At 42.1% G+C, this 15685-nt stretch overlaps 1 protein-coding gene across 7 annotated transcripts in view; it reads left to right on the forward strand.

Annotated features, from left to right (window-relative positions):
- Positions 1–15685, forward strand: part of poglut2 (protein O-glucosyltransferase 2) — a 96444-nt gene that overhangs the window by 27059 nt on the left and 53700 nt on the right. The window lies entirely within an intron of this gene.

Below are 15685 nucleotides of genomic sequence, written 5' to 3' on the forward strand. Positions count from 1 at the left end.
AGTTGCTGTGTTTCCTGCATTACTAACCTTGAGTGTCTTTACAAAAATTAACTTGGAAATATGAATTAGGAGGTTTACAGCTTCCAAATTTTCAAAACTACTATAATGTGGCACAATTAAAGTTTATTAATAGAATGTTTGATTTGGAAAATCTATTGATTATAATCAAATTAATGAGCAGAAGATGGATCAGTTTATTTATAAATGGAATTCTGTTATTGCATAATTATAACTCACCTATTTTGATGTATTTAATGGAAATATGGAATAAGATAAATGAGGAAATAGGTCCACAATGGAAAATTTCTATCAGAATAAACTTTTTCCTTTTACATCTAATAATCAGTTTTTGAAAATATTGGATTGGAAAGGAATTAAAACTGTACAGGACTGTTATGAGGCTGTTATTTTATTTCTTTCCAGAGAATGAAAGAAAAATATGAAATACCATCAATTACATTTTTTTGTTATTATCAAGTTAGTGCCTTGTTATTGGATAATTTTGGGAATACTTTAAGGTTACCAAGTTAGACCAAATTGGAAATTTTACTTACAGAAGGTGGGAAGAAAAGGTTTATATCTGAAATGTATACATTATTACAGAACAAAATACCTAAGTTAGATTTACAAAAATCTAGATTAAATGGGAAAAAGACTTAGGAATAGCCTTGAGGAAAAACACATTGTATCCTCCTGCACACCCTGAAATTTGACAGCATTTGACAACACCCACCCCCAGTGTTCCAGTTTCCATCTCATTGTTATGTTAAAAGATATTCCCCTCCCTCCAAATGTTCCCCTTCCCCTTCTGAATGGTTGCTCCCTCTACCTATGTCTTCACCTCTTACACATTCTGTCCTATCATCTCTGGGCCCTTCCACAAGCTTCTTTCCCCCTTGACATTGGTAATATCATCCCCTTCCCTCTAGCCTTGATAAAGTGTTAAGACCCAAAATGTGGACAAAGCATTGCTACTCATGAATGATGTCTGATCTGCTAAGTTAATCTGGCAATTTTTTGTCTGCTCAAGTACTTTGGAATGTACTGGAGACATGAAAGGCAGTCTATAACTGTAAAGTTAACATTTTTTAAAATGTCTATCGTCTTTTGTAATATTTATATTTTATTTTATTAAGAAACAGATTATGCAAAATGATAGTTCATTTTAATTTAAATTTAATTTGTTGCATTCAGTATTAATACTTTTTCCATATTTGCATAGATACTAATAGTGGACAGTAAAGAAGGTTATTTAAGATTACAATAGATTAACATTCACTGGGAAAGTGAGCCAAGGAATGGCAGATGGAACTTAACTCAGACCCGTGTGAGGCACTGCACTTTGGTAGGTTAAACCAGGGCAGAACTTACAAAATGGTAGGGCTGTGCAGAGTGTTGTAAAACAGAGACACTAGCAGGCACAGATACATAGTTCCATGAAAGTGGTGACAGTTGAACAGGATTGTGAAGAAGGCATATTGGCACAGTTGGTTTCATCAACCAGGGAATTAAGGACAGAAGCAGGGACATCATGTTTCAACTGTACAAAATGTTGGTCCAACCACAATTGGAGAATTGTGTACAATTCTGGTCATTCAGCTATTGGAAATATATAATTAAACTGGAAAGTGGACAGAAAAGATTTGCAAATATGTTATCAGAACTGGCAAGGAGAAGCCAGATAGCTGGGACATTTTTTTCCTTGACTGTAGCTGAGGGAGAACCTTATAGAAGTTTATACAATCATGAGGGATATAGATAGTTGTCGTCTTTTTACAGAACCACAGGGGAATCTAAAATTAGAAGGAATAGATACAAGGTGAGAAGGGAAAAATCTAAAAGGGACCTGAGGGGCACCTTTTTCACACAAATGGTGGTGGAAATGTGAAATGAACTGCCAGAGGAAGTGATAGAGGCAGATACAATTGTAACATAAAAGACATTTAGACAGATACTAAATGAATAGGAAAGGCTTAGAGGGATATGGACCATATGCAGGTAAATTGGACTGTTTTAGGTTGATAACTTAATTGGATTGAACTGAAGAGCCTGTATTGTTGGTGTAAAACTTCATGACTGTTATTTGGTATCTCAGATTCAAGATATTTCTGTTACTGCATATGGTCACAGCCAATTGAGAACATTATGGCCACAGCCAATTGAGAACATGATGGTCACAGCCAATTGAGAACATGATGGTCACAGCCAATTGAGAACGTGATGGTCACAGCCAATTGAGAACGTGATGGTCACAGCCAATTGAGAACGTGATGGTCACAGCCAATTGAGAACGTGATGGTCACAGCCAATTGAGAACGTGATGGTCACAGCCAATTGAGAACGTGATGGTCACAGCCAATTGAGAACGTGATGGTCACAGCCAATTGAGAACGTGATGGTCACAGCCAATTGAGAACGTGATGGTCACAGCCAGTTGAGAACGTGATGGTCACAGCCAATTGAGAACGTGATGCTCACAGCCAATTGAGAACGTGATGGTCACAGCCAATTGAGAACGTGATGGTCACAGCCAATTGAGAACGTGATGGTCACAGCCAATTGAGAACGTGATGGTCACAGCCAACATGATGGTCACAGCCAATTGAGAACATGATGGTCACAGCCAACATGATGGTCACAGCCAATTGAGAACATGATGGTCTCAGCCAACATGATGGTCACAGCCAATTGAGAACGTGATGGTCACAGCCAATTGAGAACGTGATGGTCACAGCCAATTGAGATCGTGATGGTCACAGCCAATTGAGAACGTGATGGTCACAGCCAATTGAGAACGTGATGGTCACAGCCAATTGAGAACGTGATGGTCACAGCCAATTGAGAACGTGATGGTCACAGCCAATTGAGAACGTGATGGTCACAGCCAATTGAGAACGTGATGGTCACAGCCAATTGAGAACGTGATGGTCACAGCCAATTGAGAACGTGATGGTCACAGCCAATTGAGAACGTGATGGTCACAGCCAATTGAGAACGTGATGGTCACAGCCAATTGAGAACGTGATGGTCACAGCCAATTGAGAACGTGATGGTCACAGCCAATTGAGAACGTGATGGTCACAGCCAGTTGAGAACGTGATGGTCACAGCCAATTGAGAACGTGATGGTCACAGCCAATTGAGAACGTGATGGTCACAGCCAATTGAGAACGTGATGGTCACAGCCAATTGAGAACGTGATGGTCACAGCCAACATGATGGTCACAGCCAATTGAGAACATGATGGTCACAGCCAACACGATGGTCACAGCCAATTGAGAACATGATGGTCTCAGCCAACATGATGGTCACAGCCAATTGAGAACGTGATGGTCACAGCCAATTGAGAACGTGATGGTCACAGCCAATTGAGATCGTGATGGTCACAGCCAATTGAGAACGTGATGGTCACAGCCAATTGAGAACGTGATGGTCACAGCCAATTGAGAACGTGATGGTCACAGCCAATTGAGAACGTGATGGTCACAGCCAATTGAGAACGTGATGGTCACAGCCAATTGAGAACGTGATGGTCACAGCCAATTGAGAACGTGATGGTCACAGCCAATTGAGAACGTGATGGTCACAGCCAATTGAGAACGTGATGGTCACAGCCAATTGAGAACGTGATGGTCACAGCCAATTGAGAACGTGATGGTCACAGCCAATTGAGAACGTGATGGTCACAGCTAATTGAGAACCTTATGGCTGCTGAAAGATTTTTTTGTAGGACAAAAAGTACAACTTAATCTCAACCACTTCAAAGTATTTCTGGGTTCTGCCTTTTCCAGATATATTTTAAATTTCCAACATCTAACCCTAACCCTTTTTTTGATATTTGATTTTAACTTTTAATTCTTATCAGAGTCCTAGAATAGCTTTGTTCATTTGCAACAACCCATATACTTGTTCGCCCTGCCCCCTACATAAGATATTGGAGCAGAAGTAGACCATTCGGCCTGTCGAGTCTGCTCCAGCATTCCATCTCTCACAGGTATATCTCCCAAAGCTCTACTCCCCTGCCTTCTCTCCATAACCTTTGATACCCTGACTATTCAGATACCTATCAATCTCTGCTGTAAATACAGCCAATGACTTGTCCTCCATAGTTGCTCATGACAGCAAATTCCAGAGGTTCACCAGTCTCTGCCCAAAGAAATTGCTACATATATCTGTTTTAAATGGGCACTGAAGTTGTCCCCTCTTGTCCTTGACTCCTCTCTCATGAGAAACAACATTTCCACATCTACCCTGTCCAGGCCTTTCAACTTTTGAAATGCTTCTGAGGTCCCCCTCATTCTTCTGAACTCTAAGAAGTTCAGTCCAACAGCTGTCAAACATTCCTCATGTATTAATCCCTTCATTTCAGGAGTCGTTCTTGTGAATCTTCTCTGAACCCTCTCCAATGCCAGCACATCTTTCCTTAAATAAGGAACCTATAACTGTACCCTGTACTCCAAGTGAGGCCTTACCAGTGCCTTTTAAAGCTCTCATATCCTAATCCTCTAGACATGAATGCCAAAATTGCAGTTGCCTTCTTCATCTGCTGATTCAGCCTGGAGGTTAACCTTTAGGGTATCCTACATGATAACTCCCAGTCTCTTTGCACCTCTGAATTTTAAATTACAGTTCAACTCCAATTATCCGAAGTCAGGACCGGGCCTATATTGGATAAACATTTTTTTCGATAACTGGTCATTTTTTTTAAAACAGCCCAGTAGCAACAGCAAATCACTTGTATCAATTTTAAACAACAAACAAGGGAAGGCTTTTTAAGCATTAAAATAATGTTTAATTCTCACCAAAAAAATGCTGGCTGACACAAACCCAATGCTGGCGCCGATCACCGAGACCTCCTATCTACCTCTGTCAACCCCCTGACACATAACTACCTCTGCCGCTGATTCCCTAGGGAGGCTTCCCAAACCGGTGGAATACTCACTGGTAAGTCAGCGGGGTCCTATCTCCCTGGTCATCGTAACTCCCGATGCCGGACTCCTGTCTCTGAATCTTTCCCTTGGCTTACCGCACACACTCACTGGGGAGTTTGGTGTGCATGTGTGGTAGAAGGCTGAGGGGAGGGTTCAGAGTTGTCATCGGCATCCGCTGTGCTGAGGAGGGAGAAATGGAAAGGGAGGGAATGCCAGTCCCGCTCCTACCCGGGAGGCCGCTCTCCTTGATGAGGCTAGGACGAGGGATTCTTCCGACTGCTTGCGGCTGGAAGACAGTGGCACGCAGTTTGAGAGGGTGAGTTGAAGAGAAAAATCAATAGAAGAAGGTAAAGAAGGGGAGGGAGTTACTTGAAACAAGGACAATCGTGTTCTAATTTCACGTTGAGTGAATTTTTTTCCAACCTGTGTGGTCAGTTCGGCTCTGAAAAAAATTTGGATAAATGTGGATTTTGCAGGATCTGATTTTGGATAACCGGAGTTATACTGAATCTCCCCATCTAAATAATATTTTGCCCTTTTATTCCTTCCACCAAAGTACATGACCATACACTTTCCAACTCTATTTCATTTGCCACTGCTGTGCCCAGTGTATCTAAGTCTCTGCAGCCTCTCCATTTCCTCCTTACTATCTGCCCCTCCACCTATCTTTGTATCATCTGCAAACTTAGCCACAAGCCATTTGTTTTGCAATCCAAATCATGAACATACAACGTAAAAATGAGTGGGCCCAACACTGACTTCTGTGTATACCACTGGTAACCGGTAGCCAATGAGAATAGGATCCCTTTATTCCTACTCTCTTTTTCCTGCCAATGAGCCAATGTCTACCCATGCAAGTACCTTTCCTGAAATTCCATGGGTTCTCATTTTGTGAAGCAGCCTCATGTGTGGCACCTTGTTAAAGTCCTTTTGAAAGTCCAAACACACAACATCCACTCCATCTTTGACTAGTCTGCTTGTGGTTTTCTCAAAACAATGCAGTATGTTTTTCCAGATAAGATTTTTCCTTAACTTTGGCCTATCTTGTCATGCACCTTCAGGTACTCCATAATCTCATCCTTGACAATCGACATCACAACTTTCCAACCAACGATGTGAGGCAAACAGGTCTATAATTTCCTTTCTGCTGCATCCCTCCCTTTTTAAATAGTGGAGTGACCTTTGCAATTTCCCAGTCCTCCAGAACCATGCTAGAATCTATTCATTCTCGTAAGATTATTACTAGTTCCTCCACAGTCTCTGTAGCTACTTCTTTCAGATGCTGAAAGTACATTCCAACTGGTCCAGGAGACTTCTCCATGCTTAGACCTTTCAGCTTCCCAAGCACCTTCTCTCTGGTGATAGTGACTGGACTCGCTTCTCTTGCATGACACTGTTGAAAGTCAGGTATACTGCTATTGTCTTCCACAGTGAAGACTGATGCAAAATACTCATTCAGCTCATGGCATTTCCTTATCTCCCATTATAATTTCTCCAGCTTCATTTTCTATTTGTCCTATATCCAGTCTTGCTTCTTTTAATATACAGTAAAATCCCTGTTATCCAGAATTTGAGCAACCAGTAGCCTAAAGCAACTGATTTAAAAAAATCAGAAAATAGATAGGTAAAAAATATGGAAGTTTAAAATTGGGGTGCTTCACCATCAGTTTACCAATCACACAACATGCAGTCTCAACCAACCAGAAAATTCGCTGATCCGGCATCTACCAATCCCTATAGATCAGGCGCCAAGGGTTTTACTGTACTTAAGAGAACATTTGGTATCCTTTTTGATATATTATTTGCTAACGTCCATTCAGTTAATTTTTTTTCCTTCCTAATGACCTTCTTATTTGCCTTCTGTATGTTTTTATAAGCAACCCAGTCCAGTATCCTGCCACCAATTTTTGCATCCTTGTATATCCTTTCTTTTACCTTTCACTTTTCTTGTCAGCCATAGTTGTGTCATTTTTCTGTTCAAATATTTCTTCATTTTTGTCCTGTACTTTTCTTGTTTCTCGCAGAAATTCAGCCATTGCTGCTCTGCCATCCTCTCTGCGAGCTTTCCTCTTTTGCCAGTTCCTCTCTCATAGCTCTGTAGTCCCCTTTGTTCATTTGGTATACTGACACCTCCAATTTTAGTTTTCCCTCTCAAACTACATGGCAAATTCTATCATAATATGATTACTACCTCCCAAGGATTCCCTTACCTTCAACTCTCTTATCAACTTTGGTTCATTACACAATACCCAATCCAGAATTGCCATTTTCCTGATCGGCTCAACCACAAGTTGTTCTAAGAAGCATAGAGCCAAGACTCATACTAATAGAAGCTTTATTTTTAAAGGATTTAGGCCAACAGATAATTAAATGCTGATGGGTAAGATTTTATGTTGCTTTTCGATGTATAGTGGATCATGAACAAATTGTGGATTAATCGCCAAAATCTCATTGTGCTGGGGGTCATTGTTCCAAATGCATCATTGGTGTTTAACAGTTCTTCCTCTTCTGGTGTAAATAACAGGAGTTTTAAAATTGGAAGCATACAAGGACACATTTTATTACATAGGAAAGATCGTAGTTTATTTGCTGAGGCAAAAAATAATCAAAAAGGATAATGAGCCTATTTATTTCAGTCAAGTCAGAGAACATAATGATGTGGATCAGATCAGATACTTTTTATTGTCATGCAATAAATCAGAAATGCAATATTACATGAAGTTGCCTTTAGTCTTCCATAAGGTAGTCAAACATTTTCCATAAGGATTGTCCAATTTCCCTTAAAGTCAGAGAAGCAAAAGAGAGTCCCTTCAAGGTCACTATGTGTCCATGAATTCACCTCCAGCACTTCCATGCTCTACAGCCGCACAAGACTCCGGTTCAGATCAAACCATCAACAAGTCGAGCCCAGAACCAAACCTCCAACATGATGAGGAACCTTTCAGTGCCCAGAGGCATTCATTCATGTTTGTACTACTGAATTTCTACTAATAAAACCCATGATATGTGTTTAACTACACTGCCTTTGATCTCTTCATTATCTGGCACCTCAGAGCCTTTTTTACCCTCAGCGCCGTCTCAAATCTCAGTTCTAGTACCTGGGTAACATATGTCCTTTGGATGGCATGGCTCTATTGGTAAGGAACAACATTAAATCATTAGAAAGACTTAACATAGGATCAGAAGATGTAGAATCATTGTGGGTTGAGTTAAGAAATGGCAAGGGTAAAAAAAACACTGTTGGCAGTTACATACAGACTTCCAAACAGTAGTTGGGATGTGAACATGAAATTACAACAGTTATAAAAAAAAAAGTGTGTCAGAAGGGCAATGTTATGGTAGTCACAGTGGATATTAACAATCAAGATGATTGGGAAAAACCAGGTTTGGACAAATCTCAAGAGAGATAATTTAAAGAATGCCTACAAGGGATCGGATGTACTGTATTGGGTGTTGAGTAATGCATCGGAGGTAATTAGAGTAAAGGAATCATTTTGGGGCAATGATCACTGAGTATTGGATAGTAATGATAGACTGAGTTCTATTTCAGTCAGATGTGTCAATATTTCAGTGGAGTAAAGGGCATGAGAGAGGAACTGGCTAAAGTAGTTTGGAAGAGGGCGCTAGTGGGGAAGATGACAGAGCAGCAATGGATGAAGTTTCTTTAAGAAATGAGGAAGTTACAGGGTAAATACATAACAAAAAAGAGGAAATATTCAAATGGAAAACTGTCATAACTATGGCTGACAATGGAATTCAAAGCCAATGTAAAAGCAGAAGAGAGGGTATGCAAGGAAGCAAAAAATAGTGGAAAGGTAGAGGATTGGGAAGTTTTTAAAAACTTGCAAAAGGTAACAAAAGCTCATAAGGAGGGAAAAAATGATGCATGAAAGTAGGCTAGCAAATAATATCAAATATGATACAAAAAGCTTATTTAAGTATATGAAGAGTAAAAAAGAGGCAACAGTAGATATAGGACCACTAGAAAATGATGCTGGAGAAATAATAATGGGAGACAAGAAGATGGCAGGAGGGACTAAATGAGTATTTTGCATCAGTCTTCACTGTGGAAGACTTTAGTAGAGTGCCAGATGTTAAAGGTTATCAGGGAATGGAAGTGAGTGCAGTTATTATTTCAAGGCAGAAGGTGCTCAGAAAGCCAAATAGTCTAAGGGTAGATAAGTCTCCCAGATCAGATGAATTGCACCTGTAGGTTCTGAAAGAAGAAGTGTTAGAAATTGTGGAGGCATTGGTAATGATTTTTAAGAAATCAATAGATTCTGGTATGGTCCTAGAGGACTGTAAAATTGCAAATGTCATCCCACAATTCAAGAAGGGAGGGAGGCAGCAGAAAGGAAATTATAGACCAGTTAGCCTGATGTCAGAGGTTGGGAAAATATTTAGGAGTTGACGTTCAAGGATGAGGTTACAAGGAAGGCTAAAAAACCTATTGGAGTTCTTTGAAGATGTGTTATGCAGGCTGGATAAGGGAGATACTGTAGATGTTGTGTTTTGGATTTTCAGAAGGCCTTTGACAAGGTGTCGTTCATGAGGCTAGTTAAAAGATAAGAGCCCATGGTATAACACTGTGGTTAGAGAATTGGAATATATGCACTCAAATACTTACTTGCTGCAGTCAAACCATACCTGTTCTGATCCGATGTCCCTTCCTGCTAAATAATTGATTTCATTTTTTAATCAACAGATCCATCCCTCCACCTCTGCCCAGCTGCTTATCTCTTCGATAGGATGTGTATCCTTAGATGTTTAGCTCCTATCCATGATCCTCCTTCAGCCACAATATTGTACTTGCCAATTTTTACCTGCACTTTAAGTTCATCTACCTTGTTTTGTACTCTGTGGGCATTTAAATACCCCACTTCCAATCTGGATTCACCACCCTTCTCATATTTGTCTCCATGTTGCTCAAAGTTAAATTCTTATCCCTTTCCAAATTTTCTGTCTCTTTTTTAATTCTGGAGGCTTTAATAACCACACGTATGCTTTCTTTCTCTTTAGCTTTATCCTTGTGTTTCCAATCTGTTGAACCCTTTCCACAACTATTTAGTTTAAAGGCCTACTTCCAGCCAGAGTTATATAGTTCACCAGGGTCCTGGTTCGAGCATAGACAGGTGGAGCCTGGCCGATTGAAATAGCTCCGCCTTTCCCCAATACTGGTGCCAATGTTGGGATTAATTTCAAGAGGAATAGAATATAAAAGCAGGGATGTGATGTTGAGGCTATATAAGGCATTGGTGAGACCTCATTTGAAGTATTGTGAGTAGTTTTGGTCACTTCATTTAAGAAAGGATGAGCTGACGTTGGAGAGAGTTCAGAAGAAGTTCACAAGGATGATTCCGGGAATGAGGAGCTTTTGACAGTTCTTGGCCTAAAGTTGATGGGATTATGGAGTATGAGGGGCGTAAGTGGAGCATCTCCTGTGGTCACAGGATTAGGTCTCAAGAGGACAATTGGTGGGGAGGAAGGAGTGGACAAGAAAGTCAAGGAGGAAGGGGTCCCTGCAGAAGGCAGTGAGTGGAATGTGTGTCTAGTGGTGGGATCACGATGTAGGTGGCAGAAATGGCAGAGGAGGATGTGTTGGATGCAGAGGTTGGTGGGGAGGTAGGTGAGGACAAGAGGGATCTTGTCCTTGTTGCGCATAGGGGCAAAGGGGGCAGGGCATATGTGCGGGTAAAGGAGGATATGCAGGTGAGCGAACATTGATGGTGGTAGAGGGAAAGCCATGTTGTTTGAAGAAGGAGGACATATCTGATGATCTGGCATGGAAGTCCTCATCCTGGGTGCAGATGTGACGGTGATGGAGGAATTGAGAGAATGGAATGGAATCTTTACAGGGGAGAGGGTGGGAAGAGGTGTTGTCGAGGTAGCTGTAGGAGTTGGTGGATTTGTAGAAGATGTCTGTCAAGAGTTTGTCTCCCAAGATGCAGACAGAATGAGATTGAGGAAAGGGAGAGTGTTGCTAGAGATGGACCAAATGAATTTGAGGTTGGGAGGAAGTTGGCAGCAAAGTGGATGAGGTCAATGAGCTCATCATGGATACGAGGCAGCATCAAACTAGTCATTGATGTAGCAGAGGAAGAGTTGCCTGTGAGGGCTCTGCGGAGCTGTACCAGAGGCAGTGATGACATATTTTAAAAATATTCTTTATATTTTTTTCTGATAAATGAACTATCTAGTATTATTATAGAAAAATAAATTGCACACAATGAATGAAATGGTCCCATTAATAACAGCAGATTTGTATAATGCAATCATTCTTAACTTTTTATAGTTATAGCCCCCTAGGACTCTGCACAAAATTTAAGGGCCCCCTTCCCCATGAAGTAGTCAAGTTTAGTTGAGTTTCTTTCATTCTTCTCACTAAAGGATTTCAGTTTGTGGTTCCCCCTTAAATGTGCTGTGGCTACTGGAGGGGGTGTGGTGGGGGAGGGGTGCGATGGGGTGGGGGGGTTGCTGTATGGCTCCTGTTGAGAATGGCTGACATAAAGCACATGAAAGAGTTTGTTTCATTGCTCATTGTGCTTAGACATGCATTTGCAAAAACCTGAATATTATTTTTTGGTCACAAGGGGGCACAGTTGTACACCAATATGTGCTGCAATTCAAATAAGTAAAGCTGAACTCAGCTTTTGAGAAAATAAGATGGTTCCATTATTGACGATGGACTGCCATCACAAAATACAAAGATATAATGGCAGGAACTGCAGTTTATTGTTTCTATTTCTTGTGTTATTATTCCAAGATTCCGCCCTGCTCCAGCTCCCTCAACAGCCCCTAAGGCTAGAGCTGGATGAGGTCCTCACCCAGGATGAGACATATAAGGCAATTGAACAACTGAAAAGTGGCAAAGCAGCAGGTATGGATGGAAGCCCCCCAGAGATCTGGAAGGCTGGCGGCAAAACTCTGCATGTCATACTGCATGAGTTTTTCAAGCTCTGCTGGGATCAAGGAAAGCTGCCTCAGTACCTTCGTGATGCCATCATCATCACCCTGTACAAAAACAAAGGCGAGAAATAAGACTGCTCAAACTACAGGGGAATCATGCTGCTCTCCATTGCAGGCAAAATCTTCGCTAGGATTCTCCTAAATAGAATAATTCCTACTGTCGCCGAGAATATTCTCCAAGAATCACAGTGCGGCTTTCGCACAAACGGAGGAACTACTGACATGGTCTTTGCCCTCAGACAGCTCCAAGAAAAGTGCAGAGAACAAAACAAAGGACTCTACATCACCTTTGTTGACCTAACCAAAGCCTTCGACACCGTGAGCAGGAAAGGGCTTTGGCAAATACTAGAGCGCATCGGATGCCCCCCAAAGTTCCTCAACATGGTTATCCAACTGCACGAAAACCAACAAGGTCGGGTCAGATACAGCAATGAGCTCTCTGAACCCTTCTCCATTAACAATGGCGTGAAGCAAGGCTGTGTTCTCGCACCAACCCTCTTTTCAATCTTCTTCAGCATGATGCTGAACCAAGCCATGAAAGACCTCAACAATGAAGACGCTGTTTACATCCGGTACCGCACGGATGGCAGTCTCTTCAATCTGAGGCGCCTGCAAGCTCACACCAAGACACAAGAGAAACTTGTCCGTGAACTACTCTTTGCTGACGATGCCGCTTTAGTTGCCCATTCAGAGCCAGCTCTTCAGCGCTTGACATCCTGTTTTGTGGAAACTGCCAAAATGTTTGGCCTGGAAGTCAGCCTGAAGAAAACAGGTCCTCCATCAGCCAGCTCCCCACCATGACTACCAGCCCCCCCACATCTCCATCGGGCACACAAAATTCAAAACGGTCAACTAGTTTACCTATCTCGGCTGCACCATTTCATCAGATGCAAAGATCGACAATGAGATAGACGACAGACTCTCCAAGGCAAATAGCGCCTTTGGAAGACTACACAAAAGAGTCTGGAAAAACGACCAACTGAAAAACCTCACAAAGATTAGCGTATACAGAGCCATTGTCATACCCACACTCCTGTTTGGCTCCGAATCATGGGTCCTCTACCGCGATCACCTACGGCTCTTAGAACGCTTCCACCAGCGTTGTCTCCGCTCCATCCTCAAAATTAATTGGAGCGACTTCATCCCTAACATCGAAGTACTCGAGATGGCAGAGGCCGACAGCATCGAGTCCACGCTGATGAAGATCCAGCTGCGCTGGGTGGGTCACGTTTCCAGAATGGAGGACCATCGCCTTCCCAAGATCGTGTTATATGGCGAGCTCTCCACTGGCCACCGTGACAGAGGTGCACCAAAGAAGAGGTACAAGGACTGCCTAAAGAAATCTCTTGGTGCCTGCCACATTGACCACCACCAGTGGGCTGATATCGCCTCAAACCGTGCATCTTTGCGCCTCACAGTTTGGCGGGCAGCAACCTCCTTTGAAGAAGACCGCAGAGCCCACCTCACTGACAAAAGACAAAGGAGGAAAAACTCAACCCCAACCCACCAATTTTCCCCTGCAACCGCTGCAAACGTGTCTGCCTGTCCCGGATCGGACTTGTCAGCCACAATCGGACTTGTCAGCCACAATCGAGCCTGCAGCTGATGTGGACTTTTACCCCCTCCATATATCTTCGTCCGCGAAGCCAAGCCAAAGATTCTGTATAAGTATTGAACACTGCAGATCAGAAAAAAACTACTTTACATTTATGTCATGTGTTCATTGTAGAATGTCTTGAGATATTTCATGGAAGTGTAAGCAAAGTTCAAATTTATTGTCAGAGTATATAGATTACATCATATACAGCCCTGAGATTCTTTTATTCTGCCAACCAGGCAGAATTTATACTTATTGGTGACTGTAAACTGCACTCAAAACAAAATATATGTATACACAGAGAAAAATGCAAAGAAAGGAAGAAAGAAAGAATTGTAAACAAACTAACTGTGCAAAGGCAGGAAAATAAATATTCAGTCATAAATTATGTGCAAAGTAAGAATCCTTAAATGAGTCTGATTGAGTCTGTTGTTTAGGAGTCTGCTGGCTGAGGGGTAGCAAGTAGCAACTGCTGAACCTGCTGGTACGAGTCTTTTGGCACCTATATATCTTTCCTGATGCAGTAGCGAGAACAGAGCATGTCCTGGGTGGTGAGCATCGTTGATGATTGCTGCTGCTGTATGACGGCAGCATTCCATGTGGATGTTCTCAATGGTAGGGAGAGTTTTGGCATGATGTACTGGGCTGTTTCCACTACCTTTTGTAAGGCTTTCCACTCGGACGTATTGGTGTCCTTATACCAGGTCGTGATGCAAATGGTCAACACACTTTCAAATACACATTTGTAAAAGTTTGCCAACTGTTTCCATTGACATACTTAACCTCCACAAACTCTTGAGGAAGTGAAGGTGCTGATGTGCTATATTCATAATTACATTAGAATGATGGATCCAGGAAATGTCGTCTGAGAAAGTGACTCCCAAGAATATAATTTTTTTAATATTTAGACATGCAGCATGGTAACAGGCCATTTTGGCCCACTAGTCCATACTGTCCAATTTACACCCAATTAACCTGCACCCCCGGTACGTTTAGAATGATGGGAGGAAACCCCAAACAGACACAGGGAGAACGTACAAATTTCTTGCAGACACCGTGGAATTTGAACCTCAGTGCTGATTGCTGGTGCTGTAAAGGCATTGGTCTAACCGTTACACCAACTGTGCCATCCCAAATTTGCTCAACCTCTCTACCTCTGATCCCCAATGATCACTGAATCATACATCTCTGGTTTTCCTTTTCTGAATTCTATAATTTTGGTCTTGGTGAACTGCGTGTGAGGTTGTTGATAGTGCATCATTCAGCCAAGTTTTCTATCTCTCTCCTATATGCTGACTCATCACCCCTTTTTCTAAAACCCACTATAGTGGTATCATCATCAAATTTGTAGATGGTGTTGAACCGAGCCACACAGTCATCTTTATAAAGCGAATAGAGCATGGGACTATGAGCACAATGCTGTGGTGCTCAGGTGCTGATGAAGATTGTGGAGGAAATGTTCTTGCCAATCCACGCTGATTAGGGTCTAGAGGTTTGATTTAAAGTTCAAGGTTCTTTTATTTTCATGAAATTCCCTTTGGTTTGCCATCAGAAGAAATTGTCAGGTTCCCCTTAGAGTCAGAGAAATAGAAGCAAAGAGCAATCCTTCAGAATCACTGAGTGTCTGTGGATTCACCTCAAGAGCTTCTACAGCCACAGAGACTTCAGTCCAACCCAAACTTCAGATCCAAATCTCCAACACAATCAGGAAGCATTCAGTGCCCTCAGCACTCTTTCACATCCCGATTCCGATAGCTGGTATCCCTTCAGCCAGTCTGTGCTGTCTGCAGCAAATATGAGTTCTTTGGCCACATGTCACCTGCAGCCTACAGTCTGTATGGGTTACTCGCCTCAAGTCACCAACAGCCTGCCGCCGATGTGTTCTTCAGCTGCAGAGCCCTTCACTGGTCCGCCTCTGTGGTTATCATCCTGTAGGGTTGTCTCCTCTCCCTCACCTTCTCAAAGGGGTGATGTTCTCCCTCTTTTCTGGTGCCTTGCGACAGTCCTCTGCTTACCTGAATTCTGCAACCCATGGAAGTGGGTGCCAAAACAGGTGCTGCCATCTTAAGCCCAGACTCTGCAGTTGCAGAATTTTAAAATAGAACACTGTCAACTTCTTTAACAGGCCACTTAAAGGCAATACAGAACCGTTGATGGCTGGATTGGCATTGGAACCCTGTGTCTCTGGTCTC

The sequence above is a fragment of the Narcine bancroftii genome, chromosome 7 (assembly GCF_036971445.1).
Source record: "Narcine bancroftii isolate sNarBan1 chromosome 7, sNarBan1.hap1, whole genome shotgun sequence".
NCBI lineage: Eukaryota > Metazoa > Chordata > Chondrichthyes > Torpediniformes > Narcinidae > Narcine > Narcine bancroftii.